Below are 12,472 nucleotides of genomic sequence, written 5' to 3' on the forward strand. Positions count from 1 at the left end.
GGTGTGAGCGCCGAACCATTAGCAGAGTGAACAGGGAGGGTTAGAAAGCTCTTCTTCTGTATGAAGCTTTAGTTAGTGATTGTGTTTGGAGTGTAGTTTGAAGTCCAGTAGGACAAATGCTGTATGGCTTGCCTATGTTGGCAGCTGAATTGGAGTTTTCATTATGATGTGATTGGCAGAGTTTTTGTGGAAGCCAGAGGCTGCAGTTCAGAGCCATAGGATGGGGTGGTAGCAGTGAGTGTCAGTGTTTCTCCTACGTGTCTTAACACTTATCACATATCAGTATTAAAAACAATGACAACACTGCCTCTGTTCCTGAGTAAAGGCAGAGCTGGGCTCGCCAGCCTAAGATCTCAGCTTGTAAGAAAACATCAGTAGTGCAGCTCAGTTCTGCAACCCTTCCAGAGATATTTTTCCATTCCTTTGCAAAGATGATCTTGTATTTTTTCCAAATATATGATGACTGCTCACAGAAGAAATTATTGAACATTTTTATTTTCTGAAGGATGTAACAGGATTATTTTTCTTCATGTGATTTATTCCTGCAAACACAAATCAGGCTATTGTCTTCAAGAGTGGAAAGTTTGGAACCAAAAGTATAATTTGGAAGTGAAACGTTTTTCAGCTGCAAGTAATATTAATAGTAATTGCCACTTAGTGGTCTTTCATTTGGTAGAAACAAACTATCAAAATGATAATTGTAGGATTCATTGGATATAGATTGATTAACAAAGTAGACTAGCAAGTGGGCAGCGAGCATGGAGCCAGAACTGTGGCTCTTGTGAAGTCAGCTTAGATGGAATCAGGGGAGCAAAGCCCATTTTGCACCATTTGTCCAAAGAATAAACATATGCCATGTCAGAAATAGAACAGTTGGAGACGATTGCTGCATGGGCCACTGCTGAGAAATAGCTGAAGAAAAATGTGAGGGTGATTAGACTTCTTTCGAGCCAGCTGATGGACTGAAGGTCGCACAGAGGCTGGGATGGCATTGTGGTGGCACGAGGGGTTATGCACTGCAGTGACACCAAATGCACCTGACAGCATCTTTCTCAGTTCTCTTCGTTGGGTGAAAGAACTTCATGCACATTATGAATGGGAAAGAAAAGTGAGATTCCACAGAAAATCAGCTGTCTTGAAAACCTGTGAGGCTGTAACTTGGTTTCCAGCGAAGGTGGAAATGCACTGCTTGCAATTCTAAGTCTAAAAAATCCGTTAGATATTTTTAAAACTCTCCTTTACGATGTTGTACATTATTTACTGGAAACATCTGAAATGCTCAGGTAACACAGTGTATTATCTGTAAAGAAATTGTGTATTACTTTGGACTTTTTATTATAATCTTCTGACTCATTGCAAAACCACCTGATAGCGCAGTGTTTGCATCAAGATGTTCCAAGTCTTAACTCTAGATTTTTCAGTTCTGCTGAAATGTGGACTGATGATGACATACCAGAATGAAGCTTAAAATGAAAACAGAATCTCTGTAAGGGTGAAAAGCTACAATGCCTGTTAGTGAAACAAAGCTCGCTCAAGCAAATTGTTCATATCTGGTTTTGTATATGTATGACTTCTGCTGTGTGACAGCCTATAGGTTCTGTCACATTATATAATTAGATTAGAATAAGCTTTCCTTATATGAAAAAAGTTCTTTCAGATCATTCATAAATTTCTAAATGGGACTCATTCTGTAAATGGGACTCATTCTGTAAGCAGAAGCTAATTTTCTTTTCCCGTTATCTCCTGCCACTCTGTGATATGAGAACACTTTGTTCTCCACAAGACTCTTCACTTAGAGCATTGGTTTCTCACAGACATAATTAACTAGCAGAGACACTGGGTTTTCTTAGACATCTTCATCAAGGCATGCAGGGGAACAGATCCCATGCCCAAGGCTGGCTTTCCTTCCAGTTTAACATACCTCATTTATGGCTCCTGTTCTTGCCTGAACACAGAGTGACCGTTCCAGCTACAACATGGTTTGGGTTCAGGAAATGCGATTTTCACACTATGGGATGTCTTAATCATTGAAAAATTGTCTTTTGATTTTTAAATGTGTTTATTTCCCCAGTAGCTGCATAGTTTACTTGACATCTGCCTTTCTTATGTGTCTGTGTCTAGCATTAGGCTCTACTTTCTTTGAATGACTTACAGGTGAGATGTTTGCCTCTAAGTGTCACCTTATTTCCTGCATAACTACATTTGTATCAACAAAAGGAAATTAAATGCATGCCTCTGTAACTGTTGTTTTCCATTTTCTTACCAGTTTGCTGTTTTGTGGTTCATAAGAGATGCCATGAGTTCGTTACCTTCTCTTGTCCTGGAGCTGACAAGGGACCTGACACTGATGTGAGTACATTGCCATTTGATATGTCGTTCTTCTAAGTATTCTTATGTTGTGGCATTCAACTGTGAGAAGATATGACAAACAACATCAATAGGTTCTAAATGGTTGATGTTTATAGTCCTCATTCTGAAGTGAATATTGAAGATTTATGGACTTTAGAGAGCTGTTTTTTTTTTTTAAACAAAGTTAACAATGGATGAATGTATGACCAAGATCAGTATTCCTCAGAATGTGACAACCCTGAGGTGTTTACCCAAGCATGAAGCATGAAGTCAGCGTTTTATTTTGTTTGCTTTGTTTTGTAAGCATTTGATACTAACAACACCCATGAAAGGCTGAGGGTTTTTCTGAGCTTGTTTGTGTACCCAACATATCTCAAGGTATAACTTCAAAGTTGACTCTGCTCCTCGTCCTCTGTACCCACAAGGATCTGCAGCTCTAAGTACATGCCATGGATGAGATAGATGATGATCCAACCTAATCTCGAGCCAGCAGGCTTATCTGAGATAGGTTATCTGGAACTTATATTATTATATTCATGCTTGAGCTGGCACACCCGTCAGGATATGCCCGTTCCATCTTGCCCTGTCAATACGTGCACATACAAGCAGCATTTCTGGTCAACAATCAAACTTTCAACACATCTGCCTATATGCTGAGACATATCTACAAGAATTTTGTGTCACCCTAGTGAAATAATAAACTGTTTGTTCACATAAAAATAACATTTATTTGGGATTTCTAAATTCCACTTTACAGTGAAGTAATTTAACATCTGCTTATGGGAACAATGCATTCCAAGTGTTCTTTGTCTAAATGGCTCTGTTTTGTCTCTTGTAACGTATTCATGCTCTAGATTGTAGGCTATTATCTCCTCTGATGAAACACACCAGAAGACTTTTCTTACTAAGTTTTAATGAGCTTCTCATGAATGGTTTTAATATGCTAGACATGAGATCAGTGAATAATGAGCAGAAGCTGCAAGGGGTTTTGGAAAGTTTTCTTATTTTTAGCTGGGCTTAAGTACAGTAGCTAAAGTTTCAGTCTAAAACTGAAAAGTATTTTAAAGACAGCTTGTTTGTTAAACATTTCACATAATGTAAATTTAGGCACATAAGATGTGCTTATCTTTGTGGCAGCAGACTGAGGTTGCTGGCAAAAACACTGCTGCCCTCAACACCCACTTCTTCTCTTTGTCACTTTCCCCTGCCTTCTTTCCACTCTCAGAGACTCCTGACCCCACTCATCAATTTGCTCCCAGATGGTGTAACCTGGAGATACTGCCTCCTTCAAAAGCAGATGTGTGCACTAACTTCACAGCAGTGTGACAATTAGAGCAATGGGTCAGGCTGGCAGTTAAGGTTGGACAATTTCTGTGAGCCATTTTTTTATCTGTTGTTGCTCAGCTCTCAGCATTTATTATATTCAATTTATGAAGTTAGAGGAATAACTTCAGTCCCGACTCCTTCATACGTGGTAGATGAGCAGTGAAGCACTCCATGTTTGCACTACAGACTGTTTCTTTTGTGTAAGTGAAAGATGCTGCTTGTTTGACTGTTCTACTCTTAATGACAGGTCCGCAAGCACATCTTAAACTTCGGAGTATGATGTCACAAAATAGATATGCTAAATTGAAATGTTGAAAATAAATGGTGAAATGTTGAAGTGATTACCACAGGATCTTTGTTTAGGAGTTCCAAATGCATATATATTTTTAAGACATCATGTATTTCTTCATAGCTTTTATTATTACTACTTTGGCAATAGCTTACAGTGGAAGAAGCTCCACAATGCTCTAAATATCACTGCTAAAAATATCTTCCTATATTTTGCTCAGGTGAGGAAATTTCCAATTTTTTGCAATAAGACATCTCTTTGGAAATGTGTGGGGTTATTTTCTTAAGCTTTCTCAAGTGATAGACATTTATTATGAGTTTTTGTGTCACAAAACTCTGTGTGATGTTCCTAGTAAGAGCAGCAAGGAGCCAGCAGGTCAGGATCAAAGGGCAGTGTGGGCTGCTAACGAACTGCTTGGAATATGCTCTGCACTTCCAAGGGAGTATTGTTCTGCTTCCAGTAACAGTTATAAACTGTCATGCACGGCACTGCTCACATAAATCAAACAATTCTCACAAACGCTTCACTGGAATAATTATCAGTAGCATTTATTTCACTTGATAAAGAGAATCTGAAGTCTGGCAGCCACAGAGACACCTCTCAACCAGGGGCCGCAGAATGTCAACGTATGGAACATTTCCCACTGTGATACAAAAGTGCTTTTTGCAGCCAAAGGAGGCAGTGCTTGCAGGTGTGTTTCCACACATCCCGCTGAGGTCTGGGTATCTAGGACACGATGGCAAGCATTTATTTATAGGTTTGTCTCGAGGCGAGGTTGTATGGCATTCACACTGCATGCCTCGGGGGATGATGAGGGCTTCTGAGCAGCAAAGTTCATTAGTCACTTAGGGAGACTCCAAAGAGGGGAAACCCTTAGTTTTTCTAGTCATCTTTCTGGCTTCCATGGAAGGGTTTGTGTGGTTGAAGGACAAGATCTTGAAAATAATGTGTTTTTGAATGAGAGCATTAGAATGCTTTCAGAATAAATCATGTGCCAAGCGATTTCCAATTGCAGAGGGACTGTGAGCAGTTCTGTGGCTGCTGCAGTGCCCTGCGAGGAGAGGAAGCATTTCCCTAAATGGACTGAACAGCTGCAACAGAACTTAGTTTTATATCAGGCAAGTCAGAAAACAAAAAGGGTTTTTACACCTTCGCCAACCTTTTCTTATTTCCTAGCCCTTCTTACACACCATATAGCTGCATGTTTTGTAGTAAACTTTGACTGTGTGGCTGTATAGAAGTCCAGTGACCTGCATCACACTGACAATAGTGGTGTACAAATATTGGCTCCTTGTGTAACATTATTATTTGCTGCAGTACTCCACTGCTGTAACAGAGAAAATAAGTTATTTTTTATTATTTATCTATTATTTATTATTTTTTTTATTATTACTTTTGAATGCCTTAACAAAGAGGCATGCAGGAGAGAGGGAAGCCTAAAATCACCCTCTTTTCTGCTTTATCCAGGTTGAAACGTGGGGTTGCAAGATCTGGTTTTGTGCCAAAACGAAATATTAATGGTCAATAAAGTGGTCACCTCGATGGCTGCTGCTGAAATGATGGTGTGTGGGGAACAAAACTGTGGTTCAGTTGAAACAACAAGAATTCAGGCAATCCAAAATCACTGCGTTTCTTTAGTACGCTAACTCTTTAAAATATTGTTGAAATAGATTGAACCCCACTCCCTGGAGGTGTTCAAGAGCACGTTGGATGGAGCCCTGGGCAGCCTGCTCTAGTACCAGATCTGGAGGTTGGTGGCCCTGCCCGTGGCAGTGGGTTGGAACTCGATGATCCTTGGGATCCCTTCCAACCCCCTGCCATTCTATGATTCTGTGATTCTATGATTAACTTTTTAAACGAGCCTTTAAAACAACGTGGATTGCACAAGGACTCAGACATCACAATCTCTGCATAGGCACTGTTCTCCTTTCAGACTTGGAAGGTTTATAACCAAAATAAATAAATAAATAGAAATTGAAAAGTAAAAAAAAAGGGGGTAGGGAGGCAAACAACTGTATGGTCAAGGGAGATTAAATCTGATTTTCCTACTCAGAATTACAGTGAATTCTTAATATTTAAGCACTCAGAATAGAATGAATTGATAAGATTTTGATTACACAAAATGAAACAGCAAAGCCATCCCATTTCATTTGCTGGGGTGGCTGACCTTGTGTCTGCTGAAGGTGACATATATGGGAAAGTGGATAAGCCTCTTGATATTGAAATTATTTGGGAGTTTTATTGTATTAAGTATATATTAAGTATATAAGCATTCTAAATTTGCACTGAGGTTGCATGGGATGCTGCAGTAGCTGAATATTTTCCATAGAGGCTTGGACAATTCAGTGAAATGAGAAAAATAATTCTTGAGGAGGGAAAGAAGCAGTGAGAGCTGATGGTGATGGTGCCAGCAGGACAACATGAGCCAGCCTCCTGCTGGAGCACCGTGTGGGCACAACGGCACAGAGCTGATGAGTGTTGTGGAAGGATAAGTTACAAGGGATTGTTCTGATTTTTAGTGAGATGCATTGTATAGAATTCTGCAGCTGTACTGGAGAGGAATTTAGAAAGGAATGGAAATGCTAAGGGTCTTTGACTGCTTTCCATGACTGTTGAGTTCTAAACAGGGATCATATGGGCTGGAGTTTGGCACTGGGCTTGGAACAGTGCTCCTGGCACCTCCTGGTTGGCTTTGCTGGCTTTATATGTGTCTTTTATATCTGCAGGAAGCATGCATACATGTTCATGCTAGGAGGCTGGTTTCAGAATATTTCCAGGGTTGGATTTTGGGATCTTTTGGAAATACTTCCAGATTTCAGAGTGAAAGAAGATGGTTGCTTTACTGGTCTTTACTGGGAATTCAAAACAGAACAAAACAGAACAACAACAAAAAAGCAGCTGGAAGCTCAGCATTAAGACTTACCCAAGAACCCAGTTGAAAAGGGATTTTAATCAGAAAGCTCTGCAGCCCTTCTCCCAGGGATAATGAAAAGTGCTTTGCCTTTAACCATTTGGTTGTTGGGCATCGTGAGGGACACAAGCAGCAAACACACATCACTGGTTAATATTATCAACAAGAAGATTTTTGTTCTCACTGATCTGAGTTTTGGGTGATAGGCAATCCTATACCAGAAATATTTTCTTGGTAATTAAAATAAAAATCTGCTCACTTCATCACAGAAGATACACAAAGGCAGGCGAGTCTGGCAAATAGCAAAGTTTCCTGCCTGCCAGAATAACAAAAATATACTCCTAAAGGCAATTACAGTGCAAGCATAACTTTTGTCAAAATGGTATTCTTTATAATATTCTACCCCCTTTTCCTACAAAGCCAGTCCTAGGGACAAAAAAAAAACAACATTACACTCAATGCAGCAAGTAGTTTAAAATGTTATGGTACAAAAAGAATACTTTTATTACAAGACCAAATGCTTGGTTTCTTGTGAGTGCTCTGAATTGTGAATCTCTGCAGAGTTTTGGAAGTACTTTATAGAGAAATGAGTGTGCCGTGAGGGTATTAGTTATGGTTTTGACCTGAAAGCCAAAAAAATTAACTATGGGGAAGACTTGCCTATCAAAAATGTGATTTTTAATCATTTAATGATGATTTTGACATGCAGATCTTTGAGTACACTGATTGAAATTTTAGTTCAAGCAGGACCAGCCCTGAGGTAAGACTTTTAATAGCTGAAAGAGAAACATCTGAAGAAAGACGCTGTGTGCATTGTGTGAATAGCCTGCATGTGCTCAGCCTGCACTGGGGCTGCACCACGAATGGGTTCACAAACCTTGCCTGCTTACAAACCCTTCCTTCTGCTCTGCCAAGATAGCCCTTGGGTTGACTTTCTCAAAAGAGAAAAGAGCTCTTGAAAAGAACAGCACAAATCTTTTGCTTCCTTTTCATGGAGGGTGACCTCCCATCCCAGCTGAGCCCCGTTCACTGGGGCTTCCATCCCAACCCGTCAGTTCACAGAGCTCACGGCTGAGGCCCTGCACAGGTGCAGTGCGATATTCAGTATAACACAGATGATCCTCAGAAGAGTTAATAACCAAAGAGAGTACTGCTGAGAGATAGGAAATTTGTATAAATGATGGACCTAAAAATATCAGCAATTTTCATAAGAAGTAAGCATCTGAGAACAATTATTAGGCAGTGATATTATAGAAGGAGAACTCTCAGCGAAGTTATTCCCAGTAGTAAAAAGAAACCTTGTTGATAGGGCTGCAGTTTTAATGGCAGTAAGTACAGCTGATGAAGCAATCTGCTGGGCAGTGGTGTACAGTCAGAACTTCTAATTCCCAACGATGAAGCTGACGTTATTCCAAGAGCCCATATTGTTAAAGTTGTCCGGATTAAGTTTAATATAGTTATTCCTTTGTCATCTTATAGTTACCATTTCCAAAAGTTTGTTGTGTCAATCTTTAAGCTGTGAGTAAATAGAACTATGTGATACTGGGATGCAGAGGGGGAAGAAAGCTTAAGATTTACTGATCGTTTTTTTCTTACATGAGAAGGCATGTAAAATGTAATGCAGGCATCTCTATTGGGTTCCACCTCCACAATCATGTGTTAGAAAGAAGTCTGATTATGGCATCCTGAACTTATCAGCTGGAGGGGTGGCACACGGGCACGGAGATTTTGCAGAATGCAAAACACTTTTAGCAGTGTCTGTTTGTGAGGTGGCAGTTCTTGCACCAAAATTAGATGAAATCTTAATTTGGACTAAAACGAGTGGGTTACTTTTGTAAAGCTCTGTAGGTCCCATATGCCACAAATAATTCTGGGATGTGTCACCAGGGAGCATACCTATCTTTGTAAATTGTTGGTAGCTGTTTCCTTGGGCTGCTGGGAGAAATGTGCTTCTAATTACTGAGTTAACTGACAGGAGTTTTGTTTCTGAGTATAAATCAAACTCTGGGTTGGGGGAAGAAGAAGCACTTGTAGGAGAAAGGAGGTTATTTCATCCTTGGGGTTTGCCCATGGAGCAGAGGGAAGAGAGGAGGGGAAGGGTGAAAGGAGCTGGGGAGGGACCCTGCCTAGCAGGAGGGGATCCTCCTGGCTGAGCTCTGTGTGTTGGTCCAGCCATGGCAGAGCCTTTGAGGGGCTTCACATAAACACATTCCATTTGGTTCTTGTGCTCTTGTCATCTGGTTTGCTTCCTCTTCATTTCAGCTGTCCATTACCAAGGTAACATCCAAGCAGTTCACAGATTTTCTTTAGGTTTTGGAAGAGATCAGAGTGCCTTTGAAACAGGCAGTGATAGCAGGGAACATGTATTCCATGGCATTGCTGTTGGGAAATACTTTCTCATGTTTATAATTGGTCAGATTTCTGTAACAACCCGGTGAGAGTTGATGGCAGCAGGGTTTAGGCCGACAGCATGTTACCTGCACTGAAGGACATCATTCTTCCCCTTCCACTGAAGCTGTTCTGCCAATCACAGTCCCTTCCATAATTTGATTTCAGCTACTCCCTTGCAGATAAACATTGGTGTGACCCATGTGATTAATGAAACTTAATCCTTAGAGCACCATAGATCGCAGGCTGAGCTCACAAAGTAAAGGCAAAAGCGTATAATACGTTCTGCTAATGACAACTTAATAGGTACAAAGGTCAGAGACTGAGTTTTTCTTTCCTCTTTTTGTCCCCACGAGAGGGTACTTGCTGAACTAAGGCATGAAAGAAATTTCTCTGTGTTGGGAAAACCGTTGTAATCTGTAACAAAGCTACTTTCAGGTCTGTTTCTATGGCAACTGTAGCATCAGACCAGCAAAGAATGGATCAGAAAGTAGATAAAAGCCTCTATAAAAATAGTTATAAAAAGCATATGCAAAGCTTTGGCTACTTTTGTTTCTGCTTCTCAAGAAAAAAAAAGCAGTAACCCCACAAAACCTGGAGTTTTTTGAAACCTGGTAATTGTGGTCAGTACTGGAGGATGAATAGAATGAAGAGTAAATGATGGCAATCTGAACCCCACAGTCCTAGCACAGAACTGGAAGAAGACCTGGCTGTTTGCCTTATAAATAGCTGTATTAAATCCTTCCTTAATTCAAATCCAATTTTATTTTTCAAGGTCTGTATTAGTACCTACAGATTGACCTACTTACAATCAATGAGTCATGTTCTATTGTTTGGTCTGGAAGCCCAAAATCCCATTCCTCACTACGTGTTAATGTATTCAAAAATAGTAGAAAGGTTTTTACTTAATTAAAGTAAGAATTTTAATAATAGGGACTGTAGGTAGTAGTCTTCAAAGTTTGTTCATGTTATCCTGTTGACTTTGTTCTCAGTCTTGAGATTAAATGAAGTCAGTAGTAAAGTACAATTTTCAGTACTTCTTCATTACAAAAGAACACTTCTACACGTATGAATGCTAATTAATATAAAAGAGGAAATAAGAATTAACCAAGAAAAGGTGGAAGCTTTGAATATGGAAGGTTTGAAGTTGGGAAAGTATGGAGGGTAAACAGCAGCGAGTCAGCAGCTCTGGTTTGGTTTGGGCAAATGGAACGTGGTAATGGACTGTGCGTTTCTGGCTGCCATTGCTGACATGCTGGGAGCCTCGAGGGCTCTGCCCTCTAAAGGAAATCACTTTAATAGAAGAAGCAGTAGAAATTCAAACAGTCCTGTAACTGTTAGGAGATATGTACAATCCCTCAGTTTTAACATCTGTCACTTGTATCCTCGTGTGCCAAGAGCATGATTGGACCATTCACGAAGACAAAAAGAGCTGTGCAATCAACAGACTTTGTTCAGTATTCCCACATAGAGGGGATTTGCAATAAATAATATGAAAGACTTCAGTCAAACGCAAATGGCGTTATATTTAATGCACCCAATTTAGAAACATGCCACTCAGAGGTAAAATTAAGCAAAACAGAAATACACGCTTTTTTTTTTTTTTAATTTGCTGGAAGGACATTATGCAATAGAAAGGGCAGAAAATGTTCTATTCTACCATTCCATACTAATCCTTTGCTCTGATGTGAGAAGGTACAGCTGTTTACTGATCTTACCAGCTCAAATCAAATCAAAGTGTTTCCCAGTGCTTTGTGCTTTGCTGTAATGAAGCCTTTAGGTCAAATGAGGAGAATGGTGCTGCACCAGGACTTAGACCTAAACGGGCACCGGATCTACGACTTACTCTGTACACCTAAATTGAGTCACTATAATGACATAATAGCCCCAAAATAACTGCTATAATAAAAGTTTATTTTCTAAAATGAATGAGAGAAAAGTGTCTTTTTTTTTTTTCCTTGTTAGTGTTGAACAGCACTTTGTTTTGATCCCTCTGCTCCTGTCAGAGCACAGCCCATTCCCTCAGGTTCATTACCGTGTGTGCTGCCAATACTGTTGGGATCTCTTCAAGACTTTGGGTCGTTTGTCATTGCAATAAAAGACCAACACATCTTAATCGATACAGGCTTCCAAAAATTAAACATTTCCTTCAGCAGAGGCTCAAAATGACCGCATTTAAAAATAAAGTACCTTTTTAATACATCGATTATCTGTCTTCTCAGAATATCACAGATGAGGAAACCTCTGAGGTAATGGTATTTTCTGAACAAAAACCTCTTGGCAAAATCTTCCCTATTCTAAAGAGGACTATTCTAAAGTGAAATTCCTCATGCACACAGATGGGGTGTATGCACACAGATGCTGTTCCCTGTGTGTGCCCAGTGATGTTTGCATTCACCATTGGAGTCAGCAGGAGCTGCAAGAAGACACTCCGAGCCTTAGAAAATAAAAATTAGGCTGATAAATCATGACACCAAATCCAGGAGTGTGTGTTACACACTGCTTAAAATATCCACTAAGATGCATGCTGTTTGCACTGACTTTTGCTTATGCAATTGCATGTCAATTTGTGCGTAAACATTAAGTACCTAATGATAAATAGTGATATACTCTCTGTACGTTTAAAAAGCGTTACAGTTGTGCTGATGTGTGGGTGCAAAAAGCTCAGTGCTGCAAGTAGGTTAGGCAAACTTCATAGATGAGAATTTCAAAAAAAGGAGAGGAGGAAAAAGTCTTAAAACTGGGGTTCTCTGATGTCGAAACAGTTCTGCAAAATCATGCAAGTTCAGCCAGCTAAAAAAAAATTATAAATAAATCCGCTAATGTTATTCTGACTTCAAAGATAACAACTTAAAAGTGAAGTCTGTCAATAAAGGGAGAAAACTAATAGGTTAGAATTAAAAAGAAAAATAAAGGAAAAATCAGATTAGGTCTTTGCTAATGATGTTCCATAATTAGATATCCTTAATGGATGGGTTGAATAATATATTTGACTGTAACTTTAGTTTGTGGTAGACTACTATGCCTGATTGTATTACGTCTGCAAAGAAAGAACCAGCATTGCTTTTGCAGTAACTTCATTTTTCTCAAAGTGCTCTCATTTCTACACTGATGAGAGGTCTCTCTGTCTCCTTCTGCAGAGCTCCCTTGTTCCCTGCTTTCTCATGAGACCGATCCTTTGATGGAAAAGGATGCTGCTCCCATCTTCT

General features: G+C 39.7%; 1 protein-coding gene across 2 annotated transcripts in view; it reads left to right on the forward strand.

Annotated features, from left to right (window-relative positions):
• The window catches only part of PRKCA (protein kinase C alpha), a 109,488-nt gene that overhangs the window by 40,659 nt on the left and 56,357 nt on the right, over nt 1–12,472 (forward strand). For both annotated transcript variants that reach the window (XM_031556329.1, XM_031556330.1), the window contains exon 2: nt 2,267–2,349. The gene's annotated coding sequence lies outside the window, so the exon portion shown is untranslated. The remainder of the gene's footprint in view (nt 1–2,266; nt 2,350–12,472) is intronic.

This window comes from Meleagris gallopavo, chromosome 20, assembly GCF_000146605.3.
Source record: "Meleagris gallopavo isolate NT-WF06-2002-E0010 breed Aviagen turkey brand Nicholas breeding stock chromosome 20, Turkey_5.1, whole genome shotgun sequence".
NCBI classification, from domain to species: domain Eukaryota; kingdom Metazoa; phylum Chordata; class Aves; order Galliformes; family Phasianidae; genus Meleagris; species Meleagris gallopavo.